Genomic DNA, 10929 nt, shown 5'->3' on the forward strand with positions numbered 1-10929 from the left:
CAACTCACAAGAGTAGGTCAGCGTTGGCAGCTGGCCATGGTCACCAGACTACTTTTCCTTTCACAGATGATCTTCCCTCCTCCTGAAAATCCTTCAGGGGCTCACCACTGCCATCATAGCAAAGCTGCATGGCTGTCTGGCTCATCCACCATCAGCAGCCCTGCCCACACCCACCATACCTCTCTTACCCATGCTGGTCATTTCGCCAGCCCCCCCCCCCCCCATGAGCTCCAGGCCACTTGAATTCCGCTCTCCGGCACCTGTCCCTCCCCCTGCACCCCAGCCTCCCTACTACTCCTCAGGATCAGCTTGGCAGGCATGTCCCTGGCTGGGCACCGACTTGGCCACAACACCCTCTTCTTACACACGTTGCTGGTTTTAAACCTTAAAAATAGGGACACCTAGGTGGCTAGTCGGTTGAGTGTCAGACTCTCGAATTAGGCCCAGGTCATGATCCCAGGGTCTTGGCATCAAGCCCTTATGTCAGGCTCCGTGCTGAGCTTGGAGCCTGCTTAACATTCTCCCTCTCCCTCTGCTCCTCTCCCCTGCTCATGCTCTATCTAAAATAAAAAATAAATAAACCTTAAAAATAAAACTGTCCGTTAAAACAAAAATGGGTTTATTCGGGAATCTCAGAGAATTGCAAAACCATAGGCAAGTCTGGAGAACAAAGGAAAGTACTGCTCTTTTATAGAGGAAGGGGGGAATTGGGGAGGAGCTGTTATAAACAAGAAGTCCATTGGAGAAAACTGGGAGTCTGAAGTATACTGGCTCTTCATTGGCTGAGTTGTGACAGTCTCATTGGCGGTCCTGTTGCTGGAGGAAGAGAAAAACCTTTCTCCTGCTAGGGTAGTAAAGCAGCTAAAGTAGTATGGACAGGCAGGGAGCAGCTCCTCCTTTTGGGCATGAGAGCTCCCACTGCTGGCTTCCGTTCTCCATTTATAAACGACTTTTCTTTTTATTAATTTTCACACTGGTGACCCTGACTGCTGAGTCCCAGCCACTTGCCATGTTCCCCCACACTGCCTCTTTAATGTGTCTTTATTGAATGAAGGAAAGAAGGAGCATGTGTGGTGTGGGAACTCAGTCTCTAGGCAGGTGGCTGTGGGTTTGAGACCTGTCCTCTGGGCCCTGCCCTGACCCCTGAATCACCTTGCTCCACATCCAGCCCTTGCCCAGCATCCGGGCTCCTACTTTCCCATGCAGACACCCCTTTGGGGCCACATTCTCTTGTGTGTTGTGCACACCAAACTTCCCAGGCTGCAGTGTTCCCCCAACAGCATCTGTACCCAGGTACCATAAGTGCACCCAGGTTCCCAGCACTCAGCCTCCACCCCAGCTTTATGTGTCAGGAGAAACAGTGCAACTGAGCAGGAGGCACAGTCCTGCCTTGTGGTCAGGTACATGTGCCAATCAATGAACCCAATGCGCCAGTCAGTGTTGCTGCCAGCAAACACGGGGCTGGAGAAGGTGGGAAGAACTGACCCTAACCCTCCCCCACCAGGAGCCAGTACTGTGCTCAGCCCATCTTGGGTATAATCTTATTGATTTTATCTGCTCCTGCCTAGTGACCTCTCTCTGATACACTCATATTAGGGGCAGGGAGAGGGGAGTACCTTGGCACCACCGGCTGTGCCACCTGTCACTGCCCTGATAATGGAGAAGACTCATATGGACTTTTGGCAACACAACTGAGCACATGAAATTCCAGGTTAGCCCACAGTCTAACGGTCCCATGCTCTCTCCCCCAACATTCATGGCAAATGCCAGGCATCTCCATCCCTGCTCTGACTCAGGAAATATCGGAGAGGAGTCTAAACCAAAACACAACTGACAAGGTCAAGGCTAGGTCCAGGCAAAGCTCACATATGAGATGGCCATTGTCTTGTGGTGGTCAATGACGGGGTCCAGCCTAGCACCAGCACCCCAGACACCCAGGACAGTCCCTGGGGTTACTCAGTCCAACCTCATGCTAGGAGGAGGATGCATTGGGTTCATCACCTCTTACAGAAAAACGTTCACTCTGTAGCCTCTGGCTCAAAAGCAAAGGATTTGAGGATGGGCAGTGAAAACAGTGGAGTGGAAAGCCCCAGGCATTTATCTCTCCACTGAATGAACAACAATTGAACTAACAATTGAACTAAATGAAACTGTCTTAGGCAACTATTTTCTGGCTCTGGAGCCTAGTAGACCGCTTGCAGCCTGCAGGGAACAGCTAGATGAAGAAGTTGGTAAATTTCAGTGAATTTTAGTCAATTTCCACCTTTCTCAGGGCATCTACCATCCCCCAATCCCTGAGCCAGGGGCAAGCAGCCTTGGGGGAGAGTGACAAGTGATCCTGGCTCATAGCAGCACTAGTCATAATAACCATAATAACTAAAAGGTAGAAGCAACCCAAGTGTCCACTGATGAACAAATGGAGAAACAAAATTGTGGCACACTCACATGGTGGAATATTATTCAACCATAAAAAGGGAATGAGGTACTAATGCATGCTACCATATGGATGAACTTAGAAAATAGTATGCTGATTGAAAGAAGCTGGACACAAAAGCCACTTGTTGGTAATTCTATTTATATGAAGTGTCCAGAATAGGCAAATCTATAGAGACAGAAAGTAGATTAGTGGTTGCTACTAATAGGTATGGACTTTGGGTATTAGATGTTCCAGAACTAGATAGTGGCGATGTTTGCTCAACATTGTGAATATATTAAAAGCCCTTCAGTTGTACCCTTGAAATAAGTGAGTTGTATAGTGTGTGAATTGTATCCCGATAAGCTGTCATGTTATAAAAAGCAAAAGGCTTACAGTTAGGGCATTTGCTTTAAGGGAGCCCATGACCTGGGGAGAGGATACGGAGGCAGGGCACACGGTGTTCGCCAAGACCGTCTGCTCACCTCCAGACTGAGGCAGGACACGGATGAGCATCGCAGTGCACAAGATCCCCAGGGAAGATAATCTACCTGTGAGTGTGCTTGCAGAGATAAGACTGGCCTGCAAGATGCCAGCCTAGTACAAACATAAATAAAACAACTGAGTTTCACAGGTGCTCGGTCAATGCTAAGAAGGCAATTCTGCTGGGAATAGCTGCTGGCACATTTTAAAAGAAGGACAGCCCCAGGGCCATCAATTCTGGTGGGAGTTTGTGTGGGGGTCTCCAGGAAGTGAGCCCAGGAGGCAAAGGGCTGGGCTTTCTGTCCTCTATCTCAGAAGACTGAGGCATATCCAAGAGGGCCAGACCTCAGTGGATTTGGTCATGTGGCAGTCACCTGGTGGTCACCTCCCGGGGTTAAGCCAGTCAGCAGGGCCAGGGACTCCTGGGGAGGAAGTACCCAGGGGACAGACCTTAGCAGGCCACCTGGCCAGGCATCTCAAGACACTTACAGACCCCCTTTTGCTGCAGTCATGTGCCATGGCTCTTCCCAGACAGCCCTCCCTCTGAATTCCTCCCGTGTCCTGTCTCCTACAGATACTTGGTGAAATATTTGTTTTCACTTCAGTCGTGAATTTGACATTGGAACTCTGTCAAAGCTATTATTTTGCCATGTGCCTCTTACCCATATTTCCTGAAATATCTATCTACCCGAATAGTCAGAATTCATTCTGATTTATTACGTTTTGCTGCTTGCTCTGTACCCATTTTTACTGATATATTTGCTCCGTCTGCTTGCAGAGGAATTCATTCACATTTGTTTAATTTGGGGCTTGTTTTCCTGTTATCAGCCTGCACCAAACACAAGCCAGTATTTGTGCCCCCATCTTGTAAATTCCCTCATCGGCACATTATCCCTTATCCACTCCATGCCAGTGTTCATGGATTCTGCTCAAGCTCTATTTAGCTAAGAGATGTTATTCATTGTTTTCAGAGCTAGTAAAACATGATTGTGTTTCCTGAAGTTAAGATTGTCTGCTAGATCCTTTGTACTACGTTTACATGAATGCAGTCACACTTTGCCACACCAGCCACTTTGTACGGTCACTTCCAATGTTTGTGTGAGAAAAGGCGCTTACAGCCCTTCCCCACCAGATTCCTTGTAAAATCAGGGGGTACTCCATATGCGCACAAGTGTGGCAATCACAACCTTCCCCTACAGGAGCTACAATTACTGCCCCATTTTGTGCAGGGGAAACTGAGGCTCAACAGAGGAGGAGCTACCTGCCCAAGGGTTCACAGCAGGATGTGAGGCCAAGGTGGCTGTCCCTAGAGCCTTCTTCCACCTTTTCCAATTGTCAATTGTCAAGGTCCACAGGGACCGCCACCTCCCATGGGATCCCTGGCTGGTGGTGGCTGGGGAGGTGGGAACATAGGAGCCCAGCGTAGGCACAGGCCTTGAAAGGGGGCCAAGCTGGAGGGGCCCTCAGCCCCTGGCAACAGAAGGGAAGGAAAGACGATGGATGCCTTTAACAGGACCAAGTAAATGTGTGCTAAGTGGAGACTGGAATAACACAACAATTACAGCAGTGGTGACCCCAGCTCCCATTATGTCCCAGCACAGTCTTGCACCAGGAGCACATGGATGGCAGAGCCGGTCCACAGATGGCAGTCTTGGACCAGAGAGAGCTTGGGACTTTTTGTATGGGGAAGTAAGAATAATCACAGTACCCACTCCTCAGGGTCATTGCCAAGATTCAACAGGCCCCAAAGGTGTTTAGCACAGGCCTGGCACCTACTAAGCACCCGACAAACCAGAGCTGTGCCTTTGCCATCTGTGTGGGACACCTGAGAGGTTCAGGGAAGCCTCAGGAGACCAGGTCCCCTGCAAGTGGGGAGGAGCCCCAGGGGAAATCTGGCTGCTTCCTTGGAGGGGTCAAGGCAGGGCTTGAAGACGAGGAGGTTACAGGTAGGGGGACCCCATGTGGAAAAGGATACCCTGCTAGCATTAATCCTAAGGACACGGATGTGACAGTGCCCCCCCACAGCTTTCCTGCATGGTGGCTGGTAGCCTGGGGGTGGTGGCAGGTCACCAAGGATCTGGACCTTTGGAGGGATGACAGGTTTTGGGCCAAGTCTCAGAGGCAAGGCCATCCTGAAAAGCTTGACTTTGGCCTCCCTGCAGCCCTTTCTGAAGGCCTACACACACACACACACACACACACACACACACACACACACCCCTTATATCTGGACAGGATGTCACAGACATGCCACATGGGTCCTATGGGGTTGACCAGGAGCCAGAATGCTTGGTGACACTGGGCCAGCCACACCCTCTCTGCTCCAGCCCTGTGATGGTGACCCCAGCTTGGGTGGAGACTTCCCCAAAGAGAAGAGCCTGGCTGCCCCACACGGGGCCCCCAGGGGACTCTCCTGGCATCTCCCCAAGGCCATGGGGCAGGATGCAGAATGACACCCGTGACAAGCTGCTCTGGTGGCTTCAGCATGTGCCCTAGACCCAATAGGGTTTCCTAGGAGGTGTGAGGTAGGACAGAAATGGCTACTTGTTACTCTATTTCAAGCTTTTTCTCCCAAAAAACATGTGTGACTTCTGTGATAAAAAAAATATTTTGGGGCATGCCTGGGTGACTCAGTCAGTTAAGCGTCTGACTTCAGCTCAGGTCATGATCTCACAGTCCGTGAGTTTGAGCCCCACGTCGGGCTCTGTGCTGACAGCTCAGAGCCTGGAGCCTGCAGCCTGCTTCAGATTCTGTGTCTCCCTCTCTCTGCCCCTCCCCTGCTCATGCTCTGTCTCTCTCTGTCTCAAAAATAAATAAAAACATTAAAAACTTAAAAAAATATATTTTTAAGTGCATAAATAATAGCCATAGAAAGAAAAGGCACAGCAGTGGCTTCTGGCTGAAGTCCTGGACACTCACGAGGGGCTGGCCTGTCTGGATTATGTGACCAGCTTTTCATAGCTTTGGACACCGGTGGAAATGGCCTTCACTGAGCCAGCTGCCTTGCATTGGTAGAACCTCCTGCTCTCTGTCCTTGGCAGTGTGTCCTCTCAAGGTGGGTGGCCCCTGGTGTTCAAGGATGAGCTTGTCCAGTGTCCCCAGGGCCCAATCTGGATGTGTGTGTCAAGCTGGCTGCCAGCAAGGGCCTCAATGCTGGCTGTATTTCCTGGGTACGCATGCAGGGGATGGAGGGCTTCCCAGAGGAGGTGACAGATGAGTTGAGACAAGGAGGACTCTGGCTTGGTGAGGAAGAGCTGGGGCCTCAGGGGGTCACAATGAATCTTGGAGATGGATAGGCTGGCACCCCTCCTTTACCAGCCAAACTCACCCTGAGCTGCCCTTCTAGCCAGCAAAGTGCCTGGGGGTGGCTCACAGTCTCTGCTTCTGATTTCTGACCCTTTGCCGTGGGCACCTCATGCCCCTCATCTCCCTCTAGCCATGCAGGGACGAGCCCAGCTCCCAAACTGAGGGTGCCAAACTATGGCCTCTCATGAGAGTCTGGGCACAGTAGGAGGTTGGGGACACCCTGCTCTACCCCCACCCCAGTAGATGCACCAGAACTTCCACCAGGGTCACTGAGCTGGGTCCCCTGGTAGAGCTGGAATGGAAGGGAGCTGCACATAGCATGGCTGAGGGCTCTGGTTCCACCTGCTGCCCGAGAGCCTCTCAGAGGCGTCAGGCCTCCTGTAGGGCTGGCTCCTTGGGCTTCGTGGGAGGCATTTCAGCCCAGGTCTTGCTGGACCTCGCTCGAAGGCAGGGACAGAACAGGCCTGGCCCACAGGTCCTGGGTGAGGTCTTGGACTGGGGCCTCTCCCCGAGCCCCCTGATAAAAATGGTTCAGGATATCCTTAAATGTCACCACTGGGGTTGAAGGGCCAGGAGCACCATGGGGCATCCACACCAATGATAACATGAGCAGCTATTTGGGTGCTAGCCACATGGTATGTGTCCCTGATACACAGGGAGGGAACACCTTTACAGGTGAAGCTGTATGCCCACAAAGGCAGTGGGAAGGGGGCAAGAACACACAAACTGATGGGGCACCTGGGTGGTTCAGTTGCTCGGGCATCCAACTCTTGATTTCGGCTCAGGTCCCATCTCACAGTTCGTGACATCAAGCCCAGCATTGGGCTCTGTGGCGACAGTGTGGAGCCTGCTTGGGATCCTTTCTCTCCCTCTCTCTTTCTCTCAAAAAATAAATAAGCATTAAAAAACATTAAAAACATAAAAATTAAAAAGAACACATGAACTGAGGAAGGCAAGACTCAGGATGACACTTGTTTTTTTATTTTATTTTTTTAAATTAATTTTTTTAACATTTATTTATTTTTGAGAGGCAGAGCATGAGCAGGGGAGAGGGAAAGAGAGAGAGAGACACAGAATCTGAAGCAGGCTTCAGGCTCTGAGCTGTTTGTCAGCACAGAGCCCGATGCGGGGCTCGAACTCATGAACTGCAAGACTATGACCTGAGCTGAAGTCTGACGCTCAACCGACTGAGCCACCCAGGCACCCCGACACTTGTTTTTTATGGTAATGTGTTTGTATCGATTGCTTTTTTATAAAGAATCTCTATCACGTTTTACAAAAGCCATAACACCATAAAATAACCCTACGGCTTGGTTTTTAATGTGTGATAATTTGGATGAGTTGGAGACGTGGGCCCCTAGGCAAACCCCTAGCCAGTGCCCTTCAACCCAGGCTCTCAGGAACTTATCAGAGATTGATTGACTGGCACTGTCCAGGGTGTCTCTGGATGCTGTTCAAGGCCTCTGGCTCCTCTCTGGGAAATGCTCCAGTGCCCAGTCAGCACTTTTGCTCCATGTGGGCCAGAAGCCTGGCCACCCCCACCAGGGATGTCCAGAGCCCAGGTGGATGGGCTCCCCTGGCACTATTCACCAGCTGCCCCTCCTGTAGGTTCCCAAGGTAAATGGAAATGTTCTTAGGGCATGTGGAACCCCCAGTTGCTCTGGCACCCCCACCCCATCTGTGTCCCTGGCCCTGTCCTTGTTCCTGCCTGAGTGCATCTGCAGCTGCGGCTAGTCTCTCAGCCCGACATTGATTTTCATTCCTCACTCTGGCCATGCTTTGACGTTGGTACATGCTGTACCTCCAGGTGCTGAGAGATGCTGACCTTGGCCTCTTTGCCCCCGGCAAAATACACGGCTGACGTCCACCTGTGCATCCTGCCACTCTCCTGAAGAGGCTGCAACCAGCACCAAGGCATAAACAACCCGGCCCCCCAGACATTTGTGTTAGACTCTGTTATCACAGACAGCAGCCCAGATGGACCTCCCTCTCCTCTGATTAATGTTTAAACACACATGGGGGCAGGGGGGAAGCAAAGGCCAGGGGGAGTCTGGGGGGAGGAGAGTTGTGTCTTCTGCAAGCCCAGAGGCTGCCAGCTGGTGAGGCTGAAGGAGCAGTAGGAAACCATGGACATTGGGGGGCCCATGGACATGGGAGCTGGCCCTGGGGAGTGAGGGTGTCTATCCCAGGCAAGACCCAGGGGCCAGGGGTGAGTCTGGAGGGACTGGGATGGGTGCCCTAGGGCAGAGCAGGGCTATGGGGCACAGTGGGAAGGTCCCACCTCCAGGCCATAAGGAGGTGAGCCAGGAGGAACCCAGGTGGAGACTGGGAACCCAGAGGTTGTGGGGTAGCTGGTAGAGAAATGTAATACATAAACACATGGTTCTGAAACAGAGCCTTGCAGGGTCCCCCCCACCCTCAGTGCTGTACCATTTCTCCCTTAATCTTCATCCCAGTTTCCAGGAACCTAGCTCTGGCCTCACCCTCAGCCTCTCAGAGGCCTTGGCTTGCTTTGAACACCACCTGATGTTTTGAAAAAGCTCATTTCCTTTCTGATTATAGAGCTAGTATGTAGCTTTTAGTAGACATCTTGATAAAAATCTGAAAAGGTAATGGACACAACAGCATCATCTGAGGTCCCAGCACCCAGGGCGGGAAGCCAGAGCTGAAATTTCTGTATATCTCTCTCCAATTATCTTTGTAGGCATGACACGCATGTGCACACACATCATGTGTGTACATGCACAGATCCACACACACCTGCATGTGCACGCTCAGCACTCTCACCTCACGCCATTCATGTGGTTGTGTATGTACACACCCGCCCTCCTTTCTGGAACTTTCCACCCCTCCTGCCTCCTGACTCCTGTGCTCCTGGTGCCTTCACAGCATCCTTGTCCTCAAAAGGGCCTGTTTGCTTGCTTCCCAGGACAAGCCATAACCAGGGGGCTCCTTCAAGATGAGTTCTCAAAACACCAGACAGCCGTGTGCCAGTTCATAGCAGCTCGGTGGGTACAGAGGCCCCAGGGAAGCCAACAGACCCCTTCAGCACCGTCCCTGCCAGCAGCCTTCTGGGAATGTGGTCCACCACAGGACTGGCCTGCACCCAGCAAGGGTGGATAAGATCAGGAGCAGTAGCTACAGGGAACATGTGACAAGTTGCTGCTGAAAGAGCAGGACAGGTTCTGGGTGATGTCCTAGAGGAGCAGGAGCCTTGGAGGTGCTGAGGGAGGCTGTGAGGGATATCCTGGGGCATCAAGAGCTTTTCAGTAAATGGCTTCTGTCTGGGTCACAATGCTTTCGCCCTGAGCCCTTCATGACCCTACCACCATGCCCACAGGTGAAGACCCAGCCTCAGCTTAGCCTGTGGCTGCTGAGAGCCACCAAGCTCCACAGACATGGAGAGATGGGGAACAGCAGTTACTACCTTGTGACAGCAGCCACGACTCACTGATTGATTACCAGAACCGGGTACCAGGATGAGTATCGAAGTCGCTGGATGTATGGAACACCATTAAGATTGATGGAATTCACTTTTTCTTGCATAGAGCTCTGGGCACACGGAGAGAGGGCCACCATAAAGGGGCATTCTCCCTTCAACATGCTGCTCTTTACACAGTGGGTTTGGGTGGTGAGCCTGTGGTGGGCTGGGGCTGGAGGAGCTTGACCCAAGTCCAGGGTACAGTTGGAGACAGAAGGCAGGGGACCCTGACCTTAGTTTCCCTTAGAGCCCCCTCAAGGGCTGAGAGTCGGGAGCCATAGTGCAGAGCACACAGGGTGATGTTTCAGGATGTGGCCACAAGGAGGCCCTCCCGAAGCTGCCTCTCCTCAGAGGGCATATGCCAGGCTGGCCCCTGCTCTCTGCCAGATAGAATCCATCTGGACCTCCTGGGGGAAGTGAGGCTGGGTATAGGGCTTGACACAAGCTTCCAGCCCCCTCAGACCTCAGCCATTCAATCCCTTGCTGGCCCCCAGCACCACCTGGGCTCTGTGGATCCAGGCCCACAGTAGAGAGAGGGGCCAGGCCCACAATGACAGAGCTGGCCAGCAGAGGGCAGCAGAGGGTTATAGAGCCACCTTGTCAGAGCCCCCTGCCTCCTGGGACTTTGTCCTTCTTCAGGGACACCTAGGCCCTGACCTGCAGCTGCAGGCGGATGGCAAGTTTCACCTCTCCCTCTCTCCACCCCAGGCAAGCTGCTAGCCTGGGGGCCACCTCCCCTTCAGATCATTCTCCTGCTGCCTACCCCTAGCACAGGGCTCTTGGCATCCTTCCTCACTGCCTCTCTCCCCCATCACACACACACACACACACACACACACACACACACGCATGCATGCACGGGTTGCCCTCCTGGACACTGTCCTGGCCTAGCCTGGAGCCCTGCACAGGGTATCCCTCCTGCACACCCGAGCCCCAGAGGATGGGGTGAGGGTCCAGAATGTTTCAGGTGGTGTTCATGATGAACGCATCCCAGGGGCCATAAAGCACGTTTATGTTGCTGCTGCACCACACATCCCTAAGAATGTACCTCCCAGCAGCACAGAGACCCCTGCTTGGCAGGTGAGCTGATGGCACTGGTTTGTGTTTGTGGACACACAAGGCGCTCCGCCTCTGGACAAGGTCCTCCTCCGTAGACAGGGAAGGCACAACAGTCCCCTGTGGCTGGGCCAAGGATGTTCAGGGTCCGACAGCTTCCAGTGGGGATCCCAACAGAGGTGACCCCAGG

Source organism: Panthera tigris, chromosome D3 (genome assembly GCF_018350195.1).
Source record: "Panthera tigris isolate Pti1 chromosome D3, P.tigris_Pti1_mat1.1, whole genome shotgun sequence".
NCBI lineage: Eukaryota > Metazoa > Chordata > Mammalia > Carnivora > Felidae > Panthera > Panthera tigris.